Source organism: Moschus berezovskii, chromosome 17, assembly GCF_049115385.1.
Source record: "Moschus berezovskii isolate FMDL1 chromosome 17, NW_MosBer_1.0, whole genome shotgun sequence".
NCBI classification, from domain to species: Eukaryota; Metazoa; Chordata; class Mammalia; order Artiodactyla; family Moschidae; genus Moschus; species Moschus berezovskii.
The window spans coordinates 8,683,154-8,690,472 of record NC_142476.1 but is presented as its reverse complement, the minus strand read 5'-3'; positions in this window follow the sequence as shown (position 1 = coordinate 8,690,472).

Genomic DNA, 7,319 nt, shown 5'->3' with positions numbered 1-7,319 from the left:
TTGTGAACTGTTGTCAATGACAACCATCGTGTTGTATTGCCTTATATAAATTGAGTTCCATACCAGACATTCTTTTAGATTTTAGCACTGGGATAAGTTTGCTCTCTCAAAAAAAAATCAATGTACATTCATTTCTTAGAAAAGATATTTTCATCTGTTTTCACACTAAATTTGAAGATGTTAAGGAGAACTAATTATGTGAACCAGTGTTTCATTTTGTATATGTCATCACGAAGTTCAGTGTCCAATTTAATATTAAATTACTGTACTACAGTAATAAAGATTTTGTTTCCTAAGAAAGAAAGAGAAGAACACTGAAAAATTCAGAAAAATAGAAATTTAGAAAAGTATAGGAATAGGGAATACTTTTTATAAGATGGTAAGGAAAAAATAGAAACAGTTGATAATCACAATTACATTACTTGGGCTAAATCCAGCAGTGAACATCTAGATTATCAAATTGAACTGAAAGAAAAAAATAATCCATTACATTGCAAAACATTAGCAGAGGTAAAGGGGATCAGTGCATAATGGCAAAATATTCATTTAACCATTTATTAAAAAATGTTTTAAATTTTATCCAACAACATACAAGGGAGGAGGAAAGGGAGGGGGAGGGAAGGGAGGAAGAAAGATTGAGAGAGCAAGATCAAAATAATGAATCTACAGGGAAAATTGACAAATGTATCATTATTGGTGTTGTTTTATCACATCTTAGTTTGTAGAATAAACATTTTAAAAATAAGCAATTTGACAGGTCTGATCACACCGTTGCCAAATTAGAACTAATAATATTTACAGAATATTGTACCTTCACAGTTGAAGGAAACACACTTTTATGCATATATAGAATATTTATGAAAACTGATGATAGGTCATGTCACAAAAGCAGTTTTTAAAACTTTCAAGTATTCGGTAGTAGAACTTGTCTGATGACATGGCAATTAAGGAAGATAATAACAAAATGAAGCTACATTTGAAATATAAAATTAGCACATGCAACTCATGGATTATAGAAGAAATTGTCATGGAACTTAGGCAATTTTTAGGTATTTAAAATAGTGGAAATACTAGATAGCATAACTTGGAGTATTGGGTTGAAGCAATATATAGAGATAAGTGGTTAGACTAAAATTCTTAAGTTAGGAAAGGAGTGCAAAAAATAATGAGAAAAACCTCTGTCTTATGAAATTAAAAATATAACTACAGAATAAATCCAACAAAATAGTCCAGCATTCTTGATTGGACTTTGTTAGGAAAATACTTTGACTTGTGTGATGTAAACATTAATTACATGAACAAGTTATTATATCTAATTTCATATAGATATACTTTTAGTATTATAGCCCTATATTCATATGCAATAGCCTGACAATTTTTAGGCCTTTAGTGCTGGCTCACAAGTATAAAGATGAGTTCGCATCTTTAGTATAAAGTATATAGTTAGTATAGTTAGTATAAAGATGAGTTGAGATATGCTCTGTGTTTGAAGCACTTTTGCTGTTCAGCCCACTTTGCAGACCCTCAATGCTGTGGGCTATTGGAGATCAGTCACTATATTGCAAGGCTGCATTAGTCCACTGAAAGTGTTCTCTCTGGAGGCAGGCTCTTTTATAGTGAACCCTGTTGTCTCAGTGTCTAACAGTGGATTTGTTAGGATAGCCAAGGACCTAAGGTCCTGTTTGACTGTTATTTGAAGGCTCCATTAGATTCATGACTTGTAGTGAGATAATCTCTGAATCTATTGGGCAAGCTATAGATCATTTGCATTGCTACTAGACTGCAGCCATGGCATTAAAAGATGCTTGCTCCTTGAAAGAAGAACTATGACCAATATAGACAGTCTATTAAAAAGCAGAGACATTGCTGACAAAAGATCGGTCTAGTTAAAGCTATGATTTTTCCAGTAGTCATGTATGAATGTGAGAGCTGGACCATAAAGAAAGTTGAGTGCCAAAGAATTGATGCTGTTGAACTACGGTGTTGGAGAAGCCTCTTGAGAGTTCCTTGGACAGCAAGGAAGTCAATCCTAGAGGAAATCAATCCTGAATATTTATTGGAAGGACTGATGCTGAAGCTGAAGCTCCAATACTTTGGCCACCTGATGCAAAGAGCATCGAAAAAGACCCTGATGCTGAGAAAGACTGAAGGCAGGAGGAGAAGGGGGCAACAGAGGGTGAGATGGTAGGCTGGCATCACTGACTCGATAGACATGAGTTTGAGCAAACTCCAGGAGATGGTCATGGACAGGGAAGTCTGGTGTTCTGCAGTCCACGGGGTCTCAAAGAGTCAAACACAACTGAGTGACTGAACTGAACTGACAGATTCTTTAGTGCAGAACCCTGGAGTTTGAGATATATTGATGGTTTATTGCCAAAGGTTCCCATCAAAAGTCTACAAAGTCGTACACAGATATGTGTAATATAATGGGTTCTGAAGGAGATGTGGGCTTTAGGACAGTTCTTGAGTTCTTCAGGTTTGGATAGATTTCAAGGTCTCTAGCTCTAAAGATCATGGTGTGCTGTCGCATCACTTCATGGCAAATAGATGAGAAAACAGTGGAAACAGTGACAGACTTTATTTTCCCGGGCTCCAAAATCACTGGGGCTGGTGACTGCAGCCATAAAATTAAAAGATGCTTGTGCTTTGGAAAAAAGCTATGAAAAACCTAGACAGCATTATTAAAAAGCAAAGACATCACTTTGTTGACAAAGGTCCATAGAGTCAAAGCTATGGTTTTGTAGTAGTGGATATGAGCATGGATGTGAGAGTTGGACCATAAAGAAGGCTGAACACTGAAGAATTGATGCTTTTAAAATGTGCTAGACAAGACTCTTGAGAGTTCCTTGGACAGCAAGGAGATCAAACGAGTCAATCCTCAAAGAAATCAGTCCTGAATATTCATTGGAAGGACTGATGCTGAAGCTGAAGCTCCAATATTTTGGCTACCTGATGCAAAGAGCCAACTCATTGGAAAAGACCCTGATGCTGGGGAAAATTGAAGGCAGGAGGAGAAAGGGATGACAGAGGATGAGATGATTGGGTGGGATCACTAAGTCAATGGACATGAGTGTGAGCAAGCTCCGGGAGATGGTGAAAGAGAGGGAAGCCTGGAATGCTGCAGTCCATGGTGTTGCAAAAGTTGGACATAACTGAGCCACTGAACAACAGAAGTTCTAGAGACTAGGCTGTCTGTTGGTTTTGTGTAGAAGAAGCAGAAAAATATCCACTTGTGCCGCATGCATCTGCAACATCCATGGAAGTCAGTCAGGTGTTGTACCTAATTCTTTATAGTCACTGCTGCAGAACCAAGAGTTCATCTCTACCGTTTGCACTTAGAGCTGCCATAGCAAGATACATAGACTGGGTGACTGAAACAATACATGTCATTTTCTCATACTTCTGGAGGCTGGAAATCCAGAATCAAGGTGCCAGGGTTGTTTATGGTGACCTCTTTCTTGCTGGCTGGCACACAATGACCTTTCTTTCGTGCATGTGTGGAGGTAGGGGAAATCTCTGCACTTCTTCCTTTTCTTATAAAGACACCAGTCTTATCAAATTAGGATTCACTCTTATAACCTTATTCAACCTTAGTTACCTACCTTATTCCCTTAAGGCCCTATCTCTAAATACAGTTATATTGGGTGTAAAGGCTTCACTGTATGAATTTGGGGAGGTACAATTCAGTCTGTCACATAACTATAAATTATGGTCCAGAAAGTTCCCAGCATGGTAACTTGGTGGTACCGTGGACTTTGGTTTCGTTCAAAGTCAATCTATTTTGTCAGTTGTGCTAGGAGGGCACATTATGTGATATAAGGAGTTTTCTCAGATGAGTTATGTTCAAAAATCATCACTGTAAGAAAAAATTCATCGTAACAAAATTTGAACATACACTGAGTCAAATGTTTTACTATTTGTCCAACTTATTAATGATTTGTCCTTAGCACGACTTGGTTTCTTTCTTCAGAGTCACTGTTATTTCAGTGTGGAAACCATGATGACCACTTTATGCCTCTACAGTCTGAGTGATTGCCATTGTCTGGTCAAGGTTGTTAAAACTGGAGATAACTTGAGACAGTGTCCCTACTTGCACTAATCCCCCTGTGGAAAGACCAAATTTCTTCTCCCAGTGTGAGAAATTGTCTCAATTGTTCAAGCTAAACAAACATCACAGGGACAATTCTCAGTCATGCATTACTCTGACTTTTTAGAAGCCAAGGACTGAGGTCACCAAAAACTATATCTAATCAAGATGTTCTTGCATTTGAGTAGCTGAAACATTGATATCAACAATATAGAGAACTTTGGGGAAATTTCCTTGTGGTCTAGTGGTTAGGACTCCTTACTTACATTGCAGGGGGCATAGGTTCAATACCTGGTCAAGGAACTAAGATCCTGCAAGCCACATGGCATAGACAAAAACAAAACAAAAAATAAAAAGAGCCAGAAAACAAAAACAATCTAGAGAACTTCTAGTTCCAACAAATCTTCTCTGCTGTCCTTATAAGAAGAAAATCTGGATAAATTGAAAATCAGCAAGTTTTCTTTAACCCAACAAAGATTTGAGTTTGTAAATAAACTGCTACCCTGAAATCTGGAAAGAGATCCAGAGAATCACAGCCAAGATCTGCTTATCTGGAACACAAGTCACTTGGTCCATAAACTGGCAAGATTTAATGATCCTTTTGACAATTATTTGAGACTAAGCATGGACTTAGAATGAGATGAGAAACTCCTGGGGGCTTTAGGAGACCCCTACACTTTTGAAGCAAAAAGTAAAGGAGGAAAGGAAAGATATAAGCATCTGAATGCAGAGTTCCAAAGAATAGCAAGGAGAGATAAGAAAGCCTTCCTCAGCGATCAATGCAAAGAAATAGAGGAAAACAACAGAATAGGAAAAACAAGAGATCTTTTCAAGAAAATTAGAGATATCAAGGGAACATTTCATGCAAAGATGGGCTCGATAAAGGACAGAAATGGTATGGACCTAACAGAAGCTGAAGATATTAAGAAGAGGTGGCAAGGATACACAGAAGAACTGTACAAAAAAGATCTTCACGACGAAGATAATCACGATGGCGTGATCACTCACCTGGAACCAGACATCTTGGAATGTGAAGTCAAGTGGGCCTTAGAGAGTATCAAGACGAACAAAGCTAGTGGAGGTGATGGAATTCCAATTGAGCTATTTCAAATCCTGAAAGATGAGGCTGTGAAAGTGCTGCACTCAATATGCCAGCAAATTTGGAAAACTCAACAATGGCCACAGGACTGGAAAAGGTCAGTCTTCATTCCAATCCCAAAGAAAGGGAATGCCAAAGAATGCTCAAACTACCGCACAATTGCACTCATCTCACACACTAGTAAAGTCATGCTCAAAGTTCTCCAAGCTAGGCTTCAGCAATATGTGAATCGTGAACTTCCAGATGTTCAAGCAGGTTTTAGAAAAAGCAGAGGAACCAGAGATCAAATTGCCAACATCCGCTGGATTATGGAGAAAGCAAGAGAGTTCCAGAAAAACATCTATTTCTGCTTCATTGACTATGCCAAGGCCTTTGACTGTGTGGATCACAATAAACTGTGGAACATTCTGAAAGAGATGGGAATACCAGACTACCTGACCTGCTTCTTGAGAAACCTGTATGCAGGTCAGGAAGCAACAGTTAGAACTGGACATAGAGCAACAGTCTGGTTCCAAATAGGAAAAGGAGTACGTCAAGGCTTTATATTGTCACCCTGCTTATTTAACTTATATGCAGAGTACATCATGAGGAACGCTGGGCTGGAAGAAGCACAAGCTGGAATCAAGATTGCCGTGAGAAATATCAATAACCTCAGATATGCAGATGACACCACCCTTATGGCAGAAAGTGAAGAGGAACTCAAAGGCCTCTTGGTGAAAGTGAAAGAGGAGAGTGAAAAAGTTGGCTTGAAGCTCAACATTCAGAAAACGAAGATCATGGCATCTGGTCCCATCACTTCTTGGGAAATAGATGGAAAAACAGTGGAAACAGTGTCAGACTTTATTTTTTTGGGCTCCAAAATCACTGCAGATGCTGATTGCAGCCATGAAATTAAAAGACGCTTACTCCTTGGAAGGAAAGTTATGACCAGTCTAGATAGCATATTAAAAAGCAGAGACATTACTTTGCCAACCAAGGTCCGTCTAGTCAAGGCTATGGTTTTTCCCGTGGTCATGTATGGATGTGAGAGTTGGACTGTGAAGAAAGCTGATCGCCGAAGAATCGATGCTTTTGAACTGTGGTGCTGGAGAAGACTCTTGAGAGTCCCTTGGACTGCAAGGAGATCCAACCAGTCCATTCTAAAGGAGATCAATCCTGGGTGTTCATTGGAAGGACTGATGCTGAAGCTGAAACTCCGATACTTTGGCCACCTCATGCGAAGAGTTGACTCACTGGAAAGACTCTGATGCTGGGAGCGATTGAGGGTAGGAGGAGACGGGGAAGACAGAGAATGAGATGGCTGGATGGCACCACCGACTCGATGGACGTGAGTTTGAGTGAACTCCGGGAGTTGGTGATGAACAGGGAGGCCTGGCGTGCTATGGTTCATGGGGTCGCTAAGAGTCGGACACGACTGAGCGACTGAACTGATTGACACTTTTGTGATCTGTACTTCCAGGAACCCCACCAGGTTCTCAAAATGAAGATCTGAAAAATATGCCCCTTCCGAATCTTCAGGGACAAAGGGAGAGTAATGCTTGTGAAATATGCCCAGACCTTCTCCATACCAAAGTCCTTCTCCTCAAGAGGAAAAACTTGACCTGAGCCTTATCTTGGGATTATGGGGAAGGACATTCCTCTCACTCCTGACCCCTCTGTCCTTCCTGCTTTATGTTGAGAGGGGGGATTTTTCTAAAGGCCTTACAAGAAAAAAACACTTGTGAAGGTCACAAGTCAAAGAGGAAAGCCCACTATCAGAATAAGACTTAAATGGAAAATTACAGAACATTTACCCTCCCCCACACCTTGTTCCCACACCTATAGGATTCCTACTGATCACAGATGAAACTGCTGTAAGACACATTCTTTCTGCAGAAAGGTATGCAGGAAAGCCTGAATTCCAGCAAACAAAATCAAGAGCACTAGAGAAATTTGAAATTTGTGGTACCTATAGCTTGAGCAAATATGAAACAAACCTCAGATCCTGATAAGATCATAAATTCTCATGGTAGAGGCCTATTTACCTCAATTCCTATTACCTGATATAAAATGTTCAGAATTAAACAAAAATTTGCAACCTGTGCCACAAGGCAGCAACAACAAAAATTGTCTGAAAATACAAAGCAAACATTA